This window comes from Hemiscyllium ocellatum, chromosome 29 (assembly GCF_020745735.1).
Source record: "Hemiscyllium ocellatum isolate sHemOce1 chromosome 29, sHemOce1.pat.X.cur, whole genome shotgun sequence".
NCBI lineage: Eukaryota > Metazoa > Chordata > Chondrichthyes > Orectolobiformes > Hemiscylliidae > Hemiscyllium > Hemiscyllium ocellatum.
This window is the reverse complement of record NC_083429.1, coordinates 22,202,368-22,220,892: the sequence shown is the minus strand read 5'-3', so window position 1 is coordinate 22,220,892 and position 18,525 is coordinate 22,202,368.

The following is an 18,525-nucleotide window of genomic DNA, read 5'->3' as shown; positions in this document are numbered from 1 at the left end:
ATGGTCACGTATGTAACAGACACGGTGTACAAAAGGTGAATGTGCAATGCTGGGTATATAGTGGGTGGGAGGAGGACGTGGTGTATAGTGGGTAGAGTGTGCAACATGGAGTATATGACAGGCATGTTATGGGCATGTATAATAGACAGAATATATCTAAGGCAGATAACAGGCAGTGTGTATATCATGTGGAGTGTATATATTTCTTAATCTTCGCCTGGCCACTACAATCAAAACCATACGGCACGGTGGTACAGTGGTTAGCACTGCTGCCTCACAGCGCCAGGGACCTGGGTTCAATTCCCACCTCAGGCGACTGACTGTGTGGAGTTTGCACGTTCTCCCCGTGTCTGCGTGGGTTTCCTCCGGGTGCTCCGGTTTCCTCCCACAGTCCAAAGATGTGCGGGTCAGGTGAATTGGCCATGCTAAATTGCCCGTAGTGTTAGGTAAGGGGTATGGGTGGGTTGCGCTTCGGCGGGTCGGTGTGGACTTGTTGGGCCGAAGGGCCTGTTTACACACTGTAAGTAATCTAATCTAAAAAAAAAATAACTTTACTACTTCATCTCCTGATGGACAAAATGGCTGCTGCGGGTGTTCTGGCAGTGTCAGGTTGTGTGCTGGAAGGGGTCCTTTGCAGATGCGATGTTAAACCAGAGGCTCCTCCCACCCAGTCCCCAGGTGGATGTGTAAACCCCATGCACCATTCTGAGGAACAAAAGAGTTCTCACTCATGCCCCAGATAATAGGTATCCCTCATGACCCTATTAAAGCAGATGATCTGGTCATTATCATGTTGCTGTTTGTGAGAGGGATACAGGTTGCTGAGCTTTAGTCAGCTGCTGTATTTCAAACATTCCAACAGGTCTGGTCTCCCTGTTATAGGAAGGATTTTATTAAGCTAGACAGGGTTCAGAAGAGATTTGTCTAGAATAGAGTGGTGCTGGAAAAGCACAGCCAGTCAGACAACATCCAAGGAGCAGGAAAATCGACATTTCGTGCAAAAACCTTGGATGCTGCCTGACCTGCTGTGCTTTTCCAGCACCACTCTAATCTAGACTCTGATTTCCAGCATCTGCAGTCCTCACGTTTGCCTTCAGAGGAGATTTGCCAGGATGTTGCTGGGGATGGAGAGTTCGAGTTATAAGGAGAGGCTGGAAAGGCTGGAACATTTTTCACTGGAACGCAGATGGTTGCGGGGTGGCATTATAGCGGTCTATAAAATAAAGTAAATGGCAGGTGTCTTTTCCCAGCGGTGTGGGATTTTAAGTTTGGGGCATAATTTTAAGGCGAGAGGAGAAAGATTTTAAAAAGACATGAGGGGCAATTGTTTTTACACAGATTCTCGCTCGTGTCTGGAATGAACTTGCGCAGGAAGTGATGAATCCAGATAAATTTACAACATTTAAAAGACATTTCGATAATGTTTGGAGGGATATGGGCTAAGCGCAGGCAGGTGGGATTAGTTTAGTTTGGGATTATGGTCGGCATGGACTGTTGGATTGAAGGGTCTGTTTCCGAGCTGTATGACTCTATGATTACACTTCACTGTCTGTAAAGCATTGTGGAATATCCTGTGGTCGCTCAAGAGACAATGGAAATGCATATCCTTGTTGTTAAAGCATCAGGAGACAGAGGGAGTAGCACACTGTCAGGTGATGAAAGCTCACTCACCACCAGAGAAGATGGAGATGAGGAGCATTTAGGTTTTAAATATATTGATGTTGAGAGAGTATTTCAGCTGGGTCCCTGAGAAAGACAGGCTCACTGTTTCCTTTGGGTAAGGAGTGTGAATCAGTTCCTTCATGACAGTCTTCCACAGGTTGAAGAACGAAAAAAGAAAGAAAATGCAAGGTCTCTGTCTGAATTAGGCATTACTCTGTTCAAAAGCTGCCTTTTGTTAGCAGCACAGACTTTGTCTATAAAGTGCATCCTGTCCTCGGCTTGAGGGTGGAAAATTGCTACTCACCTCCCAGCCAGCACTGCAAGACCCCTTCCCCATTATTGCAATCACCTCAAAGCTTGGCAGCTGCCTAATTGAAGCCAAACTTTTGTTTCTTCTGCGAACAAACATGGAAGAAGGAGAAAAAAAAAAATCCCCAAAGGTTTTCCGCTCCTTCGAGAGTCTAACTGTCCACAGGTGTCTGAGGAATGTTAATGGCTCAGGGCTGCTCTCTCTGCATTTGGGAAAAATTAAAAGCACCTCTCAAACAAAGATCCAACTGCCAGAAAGTGCCTTCAGGAGGCAATTATTAGCCACTGTTAGAAAAATGTGAAACACTCTCAAACAGATGTCAGGAGCAGATTGGAAAAACGTAATTGAATAATGTTTCCAGCGTTAATGACAAGTTGTGTGAGGGTAGGGAAGGGGGTAGAAAAATGAAAGGAAAATTTGGCTGCTGAACCGGACACGCAGTTGGAGCTTGGCTTTTTCTGCTGGAATGACTCTCTCCCCAGCCCTGTTGATTTCCTCTGGCTGTTCCCTAATGCATTAAAAGAGGGTCATAGGTCAAGGGAAGTGACTGCCATTAACCAGATGGCATATTGTCAAAAACAGTCACTCCCAGGGCAGCCTACAGCAGCCACAGAATCCTGACAGTGTGAAAGCAGGCCATTCAGCCCATCGAGTCTACACCAGTCCTCCGAAGAGATTCCCACCCCCTTAACCCTGCATTTGTCTTGGTTAACCCACCTGGCCTGCACATCATGGGGCAACTTAGCACGGTCAATCCACCTACCCTGCACATCTTTGGACTGTTTCCCAGAAAAAACGCACACAAACACGGGGAGAACATGCAAAAACAAAGCAAATAGTTGCCCAAGGATAGAATCGAACCCAGGACCCTGGTGCTGTGAGGCAATAATGCTAGCCACTGAGCCATTGTGTTGCCCAGAGGGGGAGCTGTATCCACAGGTGGTCTTTCATCCCTTAGCCCTGCCTCCCCATTCAATCAAACCATGGTTAATCTGCGCCTTCACACCATTTCCCCATCTTTTCTTCATGTCCATTGCTAGCCTTAGCCAACAAAAAGAGAAACCTGGCCCAATGGAAACTGCTGTGTCTACTAGTCAGGACATTCTGTGGTCCGCCTCCCTATTGAATCGTACTCCAACTGCCAACAGGCGCTGGCCAAGATACATAGAGGGTAACAGATGGCTGGCACTGAGCTTCAAGATATTAATTCAAGTGAGGCTGAGCCTCGAGTTGTTTACGAAAGTCAGCAGAATCGTGAGCTGGAATAGTTGTCTTTAGCAATGCCAGATGTGCATTCGTTTAGATACAGTTATTATAATAATATCCAATTTTTAGTTGACTTTGGATTAACCAATACGGCATATTGAAGACAGTTAAGGATGGAGGAGATTGTAGGTGAAAGGTTCAGATGATTGATAAGCCTAATCACATACGAGGGAACATCTTGAGAACATTTAATTCTAAATTGAAACAAGTTGTTCAAACCTTGAATAGACTTGCGATGAGGCCATCTTTGGAATATTGTGTAAATGTAAGGCACCCGACCTTCAAGAGTTGCTTGATATTTTGGAGAAGGTCTGAAGAGCAGCGACTAGCCTTGTTAGAATTCTCGGCTACAGAAAGAAATGGAAAGAATTTGAACTTCTATTGAACTTTATCCCATTTTTAGGATGTCTCAAACTGCTTTATATTCAGTTGGGCTAGAAACTGCAAGCTGTGGCCTTAACTCAATGACCCAAGCAGCAGAACTTCACAGGAATTTCAACACTTGGGTCTCTAGAGTGAGGCTTGAACCCATGGACATCTGATGAGAATAACAGGGTTACCCACTGGATTTGAAACTGAGAATTTGGAATACACAATCTAGAGATGCTTGGGTTAATTTTACTGGTCAATGAGCAAGGGATTGCAAACCATGGGTGGTGTCAGCTTAGACATCATAACCAATGCTCAGATTGGAGGCGATGTGTTTTTGCTGAAGTTAGTGATTGCGTAGAATAGATTCTGCGCATTTTCCCCAACAATCTGCTCACTACCATTTTACCATTTCCTTTTCACCCTTTCTTGTTTTATGGGATGTGGGTAGAGTAAGATTTGGTGCCCATTGTTAAATGCCTTTGGACTGAGTGGCTTTGCTCAGCCATTTCAGCGAGAGGTTAAGAGTCAACCTCATTGCTGGAGATCTGCTTTGAATTCCAGTTACCGTGGTGGGATTTGTACTCCAGTGCATTAATCAGCTGCTTCTGAATGCTTAATCTAGTTACATTAGTACCACACCATCATCGCTCCTTCGCGCTTTTGTGGATAGCATTTGAGAGTGATAATGGGACCTCAATATCATGTCCCATCCTAAAAAACAGATCTTTGACCTTGATACTTGCGGTGTCCAAAAATATCCCAGTAAACAACAAGATTTGGGTTTGTCTGTCGTTGTGGTTTGGGCATTCTGTTCTCGGTTTGATCTGAAATATTTACCCATTTCAATATGTTTTTCCTTCGCAGCTTGTTTGTTAAATACGTTTATAGGATTTTATTTGATTGCACAGCTAGCCCACTTTAACTAGTAGAATTGTACTTCATTGAGTAATTTCAAGTTAATGGTAAGAACTGCCTTGAGTTTGCAGTAATGTTCATTTAATGTGTCATTAATGTAGCTCTGTGTTTATATCTGGCTTGCTGGCAGAAGGCTCTATTTATTTAGTTTGCTGTAATCAGCTTTCACCATGGCCGTGTGATAATACGCGTGCTCGGCTTTTTCTTACACTCTCATACATTTTTTAAATTACACAGGTTACGCAAAATGGAAGCAGTCCATTCAACCCATCTACTGCATGCTGTGATCTTGAGATGTGGAGCTCACATGCTTGCCCTGATCCAGGGTTGTCAAAGGGATAGGATTGTCTCAAAGCCTTCGCCAGGTCTTTCCGCAGGATACTGATGGGAGCAACTCTGGAGAATTATTATAGGGGCATTCAAACTAATGTTTCTGAAATTTTCATAGAATCCACACAGTGTAAAAACAGGTCATTCGGCCCATCGACCAAACCCCTGAGGAGCATCCCACCCAGACCCACCCCTCTACCCCTAAACCTGTAACCCTGCATTTTCCATGGCTAATCCATCTAACCTACACATCCCTGAATACTATGGGCAATTTAGCATGGCTGATTCACCTACTCTGCACATCTTTCGACTGTGGGAGGAAACCAGAGCATCTGGAGGAAACCCACGCAGATACGGGAGAGAATGTTCAAACTCCAAACAGACAGTCACCCAAAAGTGGATTTGAACCTGTGGGTGAGGCAGCAGTGCTAACCACTGAGCTATCATGCATTTTCTTTGAACACATTTGTTTGTTTGTTATGAGAATATGGTCAAAAGGGTTGTTGGATTGACAGTGGAGAACCATCCAATCAGGTAAAGGAGAGTCTATTTTGATTGATAATGGAAGGCAGGCAGAAGATAGATGGATGTGGTACACTGTGCAGACATAGAGAGCTGAATGTCTTCCTTCTATACCATGACAATCTGCGATGTGTTGGCAGGTCCACGACAGAAGTGTGGCTGGGTAACTAGCCATGGAATTCTCAGCCCCTGATCTGCTCTTGTATTGATACGACTGGCCCAATAAGGTTTTGGTAATTCCCCCACCCCATAACGTTGATGGTAGTGGAATCAGTGACCTTAATGCTGTTTAATGTTTGGGAAAACGGTTAAATTTTCTCTTGTTGGAGAAGATCATTGGCTAGCATTACCTGTAGGATGGATTGCTTCGGTATCTGAAGCATTACGGGCAGTGTTAAACACTGAAATCATCCCCATTTCGTATCCTATCATGGAGGGAGGGTCATTGATGAAGCAGCTGAAGATGGTTGAGCCTAGGGCACTAGCTTGAAAAACTCTTACTGAGATATCCTGGAGCTGAGGTGGAGCTCACATCCAGCAACCATGACCATTTTCCAGTGTTCCAGTTATAACTCCAACTAGTTGCTGCTGACAAAGTGCAGCTTGATAGTACTGTTGGTGTCACCGTCCAGTACAATGCTGATTATATGAGAGCGGGCCACAAGGGTGCTAATAGACTGGGCTGTGTCGTTGCTGAATTTCATGGGCAGGGAATATTCGCCACATTGTGGGTGGACATTGCAATTGTAACTTTACTGACGTAGCTTCGTTAGGGATGTTACATCTCTGGCTCCTTTATGCAAGTTCACTGATCTCTCATACAATATTGCTAAACTATAAGTTGGTCCAACATATCACATAGTGTACAGAAGACCGAACGGAGAGATCTACTGTAGCTCTCCTCACTGAAGCCACAAACAGCTGAACTCCTACAGACGTTGGTGACTGCTGGTCACATGTGGCTTAATACCTTGGTCCCTCAGTCATTTGCATATTCTCTTCAAATGTAATCGCAACAAAGGTTACGGATACTTGTGTCCTCAGCAGGATGTTACCTAGTTCGATAGCCTTTCTTGTATACATGGATTTAAGTCACTTCTTGAGATCATCTGGAGTGAATCAAATTGGCTGAAGATTGGCCCTGGTGAGGTTAAGGACCTCAGAAGGAGGTCGTGCCCAGTTATCCATCAGCATGTCTGGCTGAAGGTGGGTTCAAATGCTTCAGCCTGATCTGTTGTACAGATGTACTGGGCATCCCATCATTGGGGATGGGGATATTAACAAGGCCTCATCCTCTCCTTAGTTATTCATTGGTCATCACCATTCACGACTGGATGTAGCATGACTACAGAGCTTACATCTGATCTTTTGGTGGGGGGGAGGTGGTGAGAGTCATTTAGCTCTGTCTGTTACATGTTAATGCCAATTTGGCACAAGTCCCAGGGGTTAGTGAGGAGGGGCTGAGATTTCGCACAGACTGAGAAATAGGATCCAAATTTGCTTTCGAGTCAGAAACCTGTCTCCAGCAGGAAACTGGTGAAGGTTAAAGCCGTTCAGCTGGGGAAGTTCATGGCTGATCTAGATACACTGTCTGCAGAGACACTGAAGGTTTCTGCTTATCTAAAGGAAACAATTTACTGACTGTGCCAAAGTCTTCCACCTCCCCAAAGAGAAGCGAGATATCAGAAAAGGAACTCGGGGCAAGAAAGACCCTTTATGCAAAAAAACTGACCTCAGACCAATTCTGATTTAATAAGAGTCCTGAGTGATTATGTTTAATCCAGCCATAGTGCAACACCTAGACATGTCCTTCTTGTGTGCAGAATCAGTCAAGGTTTGTACTAGCAGCCAGAATGAAGCTCATCACTCAGCACCCCTGTATGTTGCATTGGCTCCTGAGGCAACACTCCTGTGATTTTAAATTTCTTGTATTTTGCTTCTATGGACTTGTCCATCTCCATCCCTGCAACTTCCTCTGACCTTACAATCTCTGAGATCTTGGTGCTCCTTTATCACTGGCCTCCTGATCTTCCTGATTTTCTTTAATCCACCAATAGCATTAGGCATTTCTCTATCCTGTACAAAGTACATGAGACTTTGTTTATTTAGCCTCTCCATTATTCTCCTTTAAGATGCTTTTTAGGAATGTGGTCTTTCAAAAACTCTTTGCTCACCTGTTTGAAAAGATTAGGTAGCTTAGTGGAAAATGCTGTTTGATATTAGCGACAGGAAAATGACTTGAACCATTTCACTGTGCTGTGTACTGTGCTGTGTACTGTGCTGTGTACTTGACTGTATGGAGTGTTGTAACTCAGAATTTACCACTTTTCCCACCTCTGCTGGGTCATCCTACATGGGCAAGTGCTCTTAGAACCAGAAGAAGTTGCAACCATCTCCAAAAAACCTGACTAACATGGCTATTTACCTCTGCACTCTGGTGTTGCTGATTACAATCCCACAATAGTATTTAATTAAAAATCACACAACATCAGGTTACAGTCCAACAGGTTTAATTGGAAGCACACTAAATTTCGTAGCGACTCTCCTTCATCAGGTGATAGTCTCCAAATTACAATAGCATTTGACAGTGTAACAGACAGAAGTTAATGCAAATATTATTTGCAGGACAAATACAAAAGGCAGGGGCTATCCCAGGCTGTGAACATCCTTGTAGAAATAAAGAAACTGTCAGGGTGAGAGGCAAGTTTGCATTTTCCACTTTTAAGAATTCACAGCATTAAAAATGATGTTTAACCTTAGTCTGTGCATGCTGCTTGGCTGATCATTGTACTAACCTCAACTATACACTGGTCATCCCTGTGTTACAGGTAAAAGGACATGCACACTCTGAGACCAATTAGCAAGCTGGTTCAAGTGGAAGAAGAAAAGAATTTTGGCTTCTTCGAAGACATCAGTCTCAAAGATGACGACTATTAATGTTTCAATATCTCTTCTCAAGCCACTCAGAAAATGATCCGTATATTTATTAACTTTTGTTTTAATGGACTCACTTTGCTTTTTTAATCTCTTCACATTATTGTTTCTTCTGATGTTTAAACTCATTCTTTGGTTAACTCAGGAAAGCCTACTTAGATTGGGTCCTATTAAACCATAACTTCCTTTGGACTGGGCGAATGGTATCCACAAAGGAGGTGGAGTCCTTTCTAAATTGACCTTCCTACAACTAACCAAGGGGGTGTCTGAATAAAGAAGGGAGAGAGTCCTCACTGAGGAACCTAACAACCTGGTGGTTCACAGATTGGGGAAACTCATCCTGGTTTTGACAGCAAAGCACACAAAATGACTCTCTCATGCAACATTGCCAGGAAAGAATAGTTAAAAGAAATGTTGGGGATGGATATTAAAGGTCTGTGTCTTGCAAAACAAAGCCTTCTGGCTGATGCAATTTTCTGCTGAGTACCCAGCTAACTGGAACTTTACAAACTGTTTGGCTATTTAATTAGATTAGATTACTTACAGTGTGGAAACAGGCCCTTCGGCCCAACAAGTCCACACCGACCCGCCGAAGCGCAACCCACCCATACCCCTACATTTACCCCTTTACCTAACATACGGTCAATTTAGCATGGCCAATTCACCTGACCCGCACATCTTTGGACTGTGGGAGGAAACCGGAGCACCCGGAGGAAACCCACGCAGACACGGGGAGAATGTGCAAACTCCACACAGTTGCCCAAGTCGGGAATTGAACCCGGATCTCTGGCGCTGTGAGGCAGCAGTGCTAACCACTGTGCCACCGTGCCGCCCAAATAATTTGGTGTCAGCTGTTCAGGGGTTCGGAATGCCTGTATGACACTTTGTAAAATGATGTCAGTCTGAGTAAGTGATACAGCACAGAGCTGCTGAGGGTAGCAGGGAGTCTCATTCAGTTCATGATCTGTGTATTCTTCAGATACTATGAGTCTAGGAGTTTTCACAGCGACCATTTTGTTGGTTGAACCACCAGTGGTGAATGCCCGGAATCTGGATGTGGTTCAAATCTAACTGGTGCCTGGCCTTTTTATTGGACACCTGCCTCAGTTAGTGACACTGTCACCAGGGCAGGTCAGTCAGGATCTTTTTTATTCATTCATAGGATGTGGGCATTGCTTCTAGATGGAAGTGGTCATGAGTTTGGAAGGTGCTGTCTAAGGATCTTTGGTGCATTTCTGCAGTGCGTCTGCATAGAACACACTGCTGCTGCTGCTGATCATTGGTGGTGGAGGGGGTGGATGTTTGTGGATATGGTGCCAATCATGTAAGCTGCTTTGTCCTGGATGTCCCAAACTTCTTAAGTGTTGTTGGAGTTGCACCCATCCAGGCAAGTGGGGAGTATTCCATCACACTCCTGACTTGTGCCTTGCAGATGGTAAGCTTTAGGGAGTCAGGAGGTGAGTTACTTTCTGCAGGATTCCTAATCTCTGACCCACTCTTGTAGCCATTGCATTTATGTCACTAGCCCAGTTCAGTTTCTTGTCAATGGTAACCCCTAGGATGTTGTGGAGATTCAGTGATGGCAATGCTATTGAATGTCAAGCTGTGATGGTCAGATTCACTCTTGCTAGTGATGGTCATTGTCTGGCATTTGTGTGACATGAATGAGATTTGCTTTCTTCTCAGCGCGATCCTAGATATTGCCGAAGTCTAGTTGCATTTAAACACATATTGTGTTATTGACCAGATCAAACCGCCTCAAACTATATGAAGAAGATAATCTAGACCCTAACTTTTTCTTATTTTAGGGTAAGTGTAAGGCATTCTGCTCCAGATGCAATTTGATTGGTTGAACTTCCAGGCTTGAAACAAAACACACTTTATTCATACACTTTAATTGAAATACAGACAAAATAAAAACGAAGGATTTGGCTTAATTGTAACTCTGCCAAAAGGCTTAACATAATATATATGGTAACATCTCACAAAAACACTCTTGGCAAAGGTAAATTCCATAAAATAGATTGTCTCACATGCAATTCTGCCAGCAGGAAGAGAACCCCAGCTTTTAGCTCTAACAGAAAGAGGAATAAGAACTTCTTCATCCAGCTTTAAGACCCCAAAAGCTGCTTAAATCTAAAACTAAAAATCCTGGTTCTGTGGGAGCATAATCCCACCCCTTCAGGCTGCTTCTATTGTTCCAACCTTTAAAAGACCCAAGGTCTAACTGCTGTTTATTGTATTGGTTTTGGAACAGACCACTTGATACCTCTGTCTGAACTTTCCTTCTTAAAAATGTCCAGGATAAAATACTCATCTTAAAGCCATCACAACTGCTTCAGTATCTGAGGAGTCGTGAATGGTGCTGAACATTGTGCAATCATTGACAAGTATCACTACTTCCAACCTTATGATGGAGGGAAGGTCATTGATGAAGCAGCTGAAGATGGTTGGGCCGAGGACACTACCCTGAGAAACTCCTGCAGAGATTTCCTGGAGCTGAGATGACTGACCTCCAACAACCACAACCATCTTCCTCTATGCTAGATATGGCTGCAATCAGTTTTCCATTGACTTCTATTGACATGAGTTTTGCCAGGGCTACTTAATGCTACACTTAGTCAAATATGGCCTTGATATCAAGGGCAATCACACTCATGTCATCTCTGGAATTCAGCTCTTTTGTTCATGTTTAAAACAAGGCTGTTAATGGGGTAAGGAGTTGAGTAGTCCTGACAGAACACAAACTGTGTGTCACTGAGCAGATTATACCAGGTAAGTGTTGGTTGATGAAACCATCTGTTCCTTCACCTTCTTCTAAATTAAGCACCAAGAGGAACTGAGCACGGGACACCAATCTGAAGGTGCCACACTGTTGGAGATGCCATTTTTCAGTTCGAACTGGTGGTTGTGCCAGAGCGAATATTCTGGAGGCAGTAAGCGCAGGGAGTTCTTCTGTCAGTATTACCATGAACCAACACAGTGAAGAAAAAGAGGAGGACCTTTCATTTATATAGTGTCTTTCATGATTCTGGGATCTTCTGAAGCACATTATAGCCAATGGAATAATAATGAACTGTAGTCATTGTTTTAATGCAGGGAACTGTGCACACAGCAAGATCCCATGAACAGCAAAATGATCTGCTCCCTATCGCTGATGTTAGTGGGATCTTGCTGTGTGCAAATTGACTGCACTTCCTGACTATTTATTGGTTGTAATGGACTTTGCTGAAACCACGAAAGGCATTATAGGAACAAAGGCTCTCCTTCTGCCTTCTTTTCACAAACCTCACATCTTCAAGAGCTTTGTTCTGAAGGGGATTGGGACCACAGTAACTAGATGTGTTAATGAACTTTGACCTCTGTCCGTTTCCATTAAACACACACTAAAGACAAGGCCTGTGCGCCTTTCCTTCCTCAACCCGTTCAAGGCCTTTCACTTATAATGAGCTCTGTTGATGGTTGGGTTTCAACTACTGATTTTCTGACTCATTTTCCTCTGATAAAATTTGAATAAGTGTCGGCTCTTATGGTTCATTAGCTGGCAGCTCAGAACCTGGATATTTTTGCCCTCTGACCTCTTATCTCTGCCACCTCCCTATGCTGTCATTACTCAACTGTTTCATTAACACAATGATTTCAATGTGCTCACTCTGTCTGTAAGGAGCCCTTAGCTTTCCAACCCTGATTACCACGCACAGGAGAGAGTGAATCTAATTGGCCATTAGGATTTTACCTACCACAGTCATGACAGAAGTCATCAATCACACGTTGTCGTTTGGCACAGTGTGAATCTCCCGAGAACCGAGACAGATCCTGATCGGAGCAGCCCTCAGTTCCTCGGAGTTAACTGTGTTCCAGCAGAGGGACAGCTTGAGGTGACACCCAGATAGCTACCCTCCTGATAAAAACTGGAATGTTTATTGAAAGCAAGCCTTGTAAAAACCTTCCTGCAAAGGCAATGAAACAATGCCCTGCATATCCTGGGGTTCTCTCGTTAATGAAGGACGGGAAAATGCTTACAAAGAAATACAGAAAGTAAATATGAGACTGAGAGTTAAACAGAAAGAATGGGGTAATGGTCAAAGAGACTGTTTAGCTGTAGAGCAAGGTGGGGAAGGTTGAGAGAGAGCTGCATATGGACTGGAAGGAATATTTAAATAGCATTGGCAAGTAGGTAAAGGTAACATAGATAATAATAGACATGATGGCAGAACCAAAGGTTATTGTGAGCTTCCTGTCTCCAAATTTCTTCACATTTCAACTCTGCCAATGTGATCCCAGTTTCAATTATTATAATCTTTATGATTATTCATCCTTGAACTGCTACGGCAGGGATAAAACTGGGGAAGGCCGCTCAGCCTCCATAACCTATCAATGGGCCCAATATACTGTCACAGTGGTTGCTGGATGGTTCAGTTGTCAATCCCCAATATTTCCGATCACTCCCATGAAAAGAATGAGATCTTGCCACAAGGTAAATTGGTTGATGGTGAATTGATGGCCAACCTGTTACTGTCTTGATCTTTATTTATGATATAAATAAAATATTGGATTGATGTGTGAAACAAATTGCTGACTCCAAACCCATGGCTTCTACCACACACTGGGACAAGGACAGGAGATGATTAGCAACACCACCACTTATGAGTTCCCCTCAAAGCCACACATCATTCTGACTTGGAGTCATTCCTTTAGTGTTGCTGGGTCAAAATCCTGGAACTTGCTTCCTCATAGCTCTATGAGTCTCTCTACACCACATGGGCTGCAACGGTTCATGATGGCAACCCATCAGCATGTTCTCCAGGGCAGTTATGGATGGGCAATAAATGTTGAACTGGCCAGTGGTACACCATGTTCTGTGAAAGAAGAAAGAAAAACTCACATTCATTTTGCACAATCAGACATTGTCAAGATCTTTTGTGAAGAAGAGTACCTTCTCCTAATCTGAATGGGTCCTCACTTTGTTCAGCTCTACTTACATGGATACAGTAGCCACTTGGAGCAATCATTCCAACCACTGAACAATGTAGGCATCGATGGAAACATTGGGAGAATCACATGATGGCCAGTTAGAGGGTTCCTGACATCAAGAGCAGAAGGTCCCATTTTCCAACCATATGAGGAATAGCTAGTGCATAGCAGGAGGTTTATGTGTATGTTTTAGCAATAATTAGTATCTTCATTGTTTTGTTATTTTGCTTCATTGATATGCACTTCCCCATTCTCTCACTCACCTGATAGAAGCTAAATGGTGACAGTTCCTCAATGAGTACCCGGAAACTCCAGTATGTCACTTGCTCTTTTGGTTCCCCATCTTTGACACCAGGAGCCAACATCTCAGGGTGTGCTTTGCGGATTGTGACCCTCTGCACCCTCCCCATTCACCAGGACCTCCAGGAGCTGTCAGCAAAGCAGGTGTAACTTCCTTCTGCCCCACATGCCTGTCACAATTGACAGAAACAATTGACCCAGTGCATACTGACTTTTAAAGATGATGGAATCCTGGGAATTCACAGCAGTGGCCATTACTTCCCCAACGACCAGTGGGAGAATATATTGCCAAGTGGGGCATTCGAGCGACATGAAGGAGAGATGATGGTTTGAGAAGATCGCTTGAGAATACTCATTAAGGTTCTCGGAGAGAGTCCCTCTAATTAATTCATTGAAATTGACACATAGGTTGAATTTCCCCAAAAATCAACTCTGGCAAATTTTTAATAAAAATCAGGTCTTCTCACAATGTTATAATGCTCACAACAGAGCTAGAATGATCTCTCCTCTTCCCAGGACTTACCTGGGGGGTCAGAGGCTGCACACAGAAACAATTTTGCATGGTTCTGTCTGGTTTGGAGTGAACACTTAGCCATCGGGTTTCTGAAAGCTTTCATTTTGTAAACTTTCTGCGCTGGACATAACCTGAACACACAGGCTGAGGCTGAGATGGGTTAACTCAAAACAACATTTGGCATGTCTATCAATGTGGGATCCTGACAGACCATCTGCTAAAGACATCCAGCTGTGGAAGCGTGGCTGAAAATTCAGTTCCCCATCTTCTTCCCGGATGTATGTGTTGTGAACATTTGCTGAGACTTGGCACCAGGTCAGCTATGTATGGGAAACAGACGATGGGGAAAGGTACATGTTATTTCAGAACCTCAGTCCCTTGTGAATGTGCCACTAAAGAGGGCTGTATGATGGTCTGGAGTGTTGGAGAACAATGGAGGGTTCCATCAAGGATTGCGATTCACAACCCTGACAATTCAATCCCAAAATTGGTCATACAGCCGTACAGCTGTAAACCATAGAAACAGGCCCTTCGGTCCAACTCATCCATGCCAACCAGATATCCCAAATTAATCCAGTCCCATTGCCAACATTTGGCCCAAATCCCTCTAAACCTTTCCTATTCATATACCCATCCTGATGCCAAGAAGATGTTGTAATTGTATTAACCTCTACCACTTCTTCTGGTAGCTCACTCCATAGAACATAGAACATAGAACATAAAACAATACAGCACAGAACAGGCCCTATGGCCCACGATGTTGTGCCGAACATCTATCCTAGATTAAGCACCCATCCATGTACCTATCCAATTGCCGCTTAAAGGTCGTCAATGATTCTGACTCTACCACTCCCACGGGCAGCGCATTCCATGCCCCCACCACTCTCTGGGTAAAGAACCCACCCCTGACATCTCCCCTATACCTTCCACCCTTCACCTTAAATTTATGTCCCCTTGTAATATTCTGTTGTACCCGGGGAAAAAGTTTCTGACTGTCTACTCTATCTATTCCTCTGATCATCTTATAAACCTCTATCAAGTTACCCCTCACCCTTCGCCGTTCCAACGAGAAAAGGCCGAGAACTCTCAACCTGTCCTCGTACGACCTATTCTCCATTCCAGGCAACATCCTGGTAAATCTTCTCTGCACCCTCTCCAAAGCTTCCACATCTTTCGTAAAGTGAGGCGACCAGAACTGCACACAGTACTCCAAATGTGGCCTAACCAAAGTCCTGTACAGCTGCAACATCACTTCACGACTCTTGAAATCAATCCCTCTGCTAATGAACGCTAATACACCATAGGCCTTCTTACAAGCTCTATCCACCTGAGTGGCAACTTTCAAAGATCTATGTACATAGACCCCAAGATCCCTCTGTTCCTCCACCTGACTAAGAACCCTACCGTTAACCCTGTATTCCGCATTCTTATTTGTTCTCCCAAAATGGACAACCTCACACTTGGCAGGGTTGAACTCCATCTGCCACTCCTCAGCCCAGCTCTGCATCATATCTAAGTCCCTTTGCAGCCGACAACAGCCCTCCTCACTGTCCACAACTCCATACACCCTCTGTGTGAAAAAGTTGTCCTTCAGGTCCCTTTTAGATCTTTCCCATCTTACCTTCTGGTAAGCGTTGCCAAATAAAGAGATCTTGGGACAGAGGTTCATAGTTCATTAACGGTGGAGACAGATTAGTGAAGAAGGTGTTTGATCCACTTGCCTTTAATGCTCAGTGCATTGAGTATAGAAGTTGGGTGGTCATGTTGTGGTTGTACAGGGCATTGGTTAGGTTACTTTTGGAACAATGCATTCAGTTCGGGAAACCCACGCAGATACGGGGAAGAATGTGCAAACTCCACAGAGAGTCATCTGAGCTGGGAATTGAACCCGGGTCTCTGATGCTGTGATGCAGCAGTGTTAACCACTGAGCCACCGTGCCGCACATGATCAGTTCATTGATCTATCTAGATGAAGTGTCTGCATGGATTCAGGCTCCTATTTGTAGGGAAGGGTAGCTGCAGCGTCAGTGCTCAGTTAGAGTTGGGAAGGGCTGGGCAGATTTGGGTGCACCCCATCTTAAGGGCAACGAACAAATCAAAAGCAGATATCAAAGAGATGTGCCCACAAGTCATCTGTACCCATCACGCCTGTACAAACAGGGGGAGCACCCTGCAAACCTGCCAAGGCTGTGGAATTTCAGTTTTCAAAAAAAGTGATTAAAACATTCAAAAACGGTTGGGAATCCATTCAATCATCAGTTTTAGAAACAGGGAAGGGAAATCATAACCTCTGAACTCTAACCCCAACCCTTATTTTGGTCACTGACTTTCATGAAGACTTTGAGCTGGATTTTACAGAGGCAGTGGGATGGGGGTTGCCGTCCCACTCAGTAGCAAAGTTACTCACAAGCAAACCAGTTTTGAAAAGATTACCCTTCACTAGGAATGAAGGGTTTATGTCGCACATAGGTAATGTCCTTACCTCTAAAACAGAGTTCAAATCCCACCTGTTCAAGAGGTGTGTCATAACATTTATGAAACAGTTGATTAGAAAATATCTACCCTAAGGGACGGCCTTAATGAGGTAATTATTAGCCATTTGCCCCTGAGGGAAGAGAAACCCAACCTTGGGAGCTGCTGTTCAATCTGATTGGCTGGCAGCTGATTAGTCTCAGCAGAGCCAGAGCTCGGTAGTGGTTGCTGATGGGACTGCAGGCAAATCCAAGGAGACGAGGCATGGGGGAGTCTAGGAATCTTGGGAAACATGGGTGGGGTGTGACTTTCTTTGTGGAGAGGGGTGTTTGGATTTCACCAACGGCCATGGTATCCCCTTCCTTTTCATTGGAGATGATGAAACCATGGGCTAATCTCCAATCATTCCACCTTCCTCAGCGGCATGTATTATTGTGGCAGGGACAGAAGCGGGCTCTTAAATGGTCAATTAAAAGCCTCAGTAAGCCTAAGGCCTTGCCAAGTGCTTGGGTCAGAAGGTTGACATGGTTTGGGGCCATGTATTTGTCACCTAACCTATTTTACTTGGAGTACAGCAGTTGCAGAAATGTTACGTTCTCCCCCAAATAACGTGCTCTGGAGGCCCCGGTCCCATGATAAATGTAACCTGAGCTGGGCTGAGCTGGTTCTCTGATGCTTGAGCTTATGGAACCACAGAGACTAGCTCCGCACACAGCAGGCCTCTGAATGTTCATGGCTCAGTGCAGGTTGATTCCTTGGTCAGTAATCCCTTCAATATCGGTCCACGGCGAGTGTTAAATTCATCCACTGAGATTATTAATCAGCACTTTGGTTTGTTATTGCTCCCTTCCATTTATTTATTGAATTACACCCTCCCTGGATGAATTCTTTTCGAATGCTCTTTGTGGGTTAAATGTTGCTTGTCTTCCCATTTCCTCCGTGCCTTACTGACCCCATTGTTTGTGTAGTTACAGGGGAGTTATTGCTGTGTGTAAGCTCTGTAGAGACTTGGACAGGGGCTGATTTATTCATCAGGCGGGAGCTGGGAATGGGGAATGTGAACTCTGTACTCCACAGGGAACATGTCAACCATCAGTGCTGTGCACTTACTGCAGGTGCTCTCAAAGTCTTTTTAACCTCCCCTTTAAAAAAGAAAACATTAAAAACTGGTAAACATTTTACCGAGTATTGGATAAAGTTAACAGCAGAGCAATAGACTGTTTAGCCCAATGTATTCACTGTGTTTCTGCTGCACACAAGACTCCCCTTTGCCCCTCCAGATCTCATGCTATCCACATCACCTTTTTTCTCTTTCTCCTTCCTGTGTTCCTCTTGACTTGCCTGAGCTGAGGGGCTCTTGCCCAGCAGTGGGCTTCATCCTGCCTCTGAAATGCTGGGTTCATCTCCCACTCCCGGTCTTGTTGGCCAGGAAGGGGGACTAAGGAAAGGCAATGGCCTAGTGGTCGTATTGCTGGACTTTTAACCCAGAGACTGAGCAAACGTTCTGAGGAGCCAGGTACAAATCCACTCGGTTAGGTGGATTGGCCATGCTAAATTGCCCATAGTGTCCAGGGATGTGCAGGCTGAGTGTGTTAGTCATGGATTGAAGAGTGTGGTGCTGGAAAAACACAGCTGATCAGGCAGCATCCAAGGAGCAGGATGGTCTTGGGAAATGCATGGTTACAGGGATAGGGTGGGGGGGGGGGGAACGTGTCTGGGCATGATGCTCTTCACAGGGTTGGGGTGGACTCAATGGGCTGAATGGCCTGCTTATACACAGTAGGGATTCTATGATTCTATGAAATCCTTCCATAGCAGATGGTTGAATTTGAATCCAACAAAAATTTGGAATTAAGAGTCTAATGGTGACCATGAATCCATTGCTGATTGTCAGGAAAACCCCCATCTGGTTCACTAATGTCTGGCCCTGACTGGGAGTGCTGTGTTCACTAAT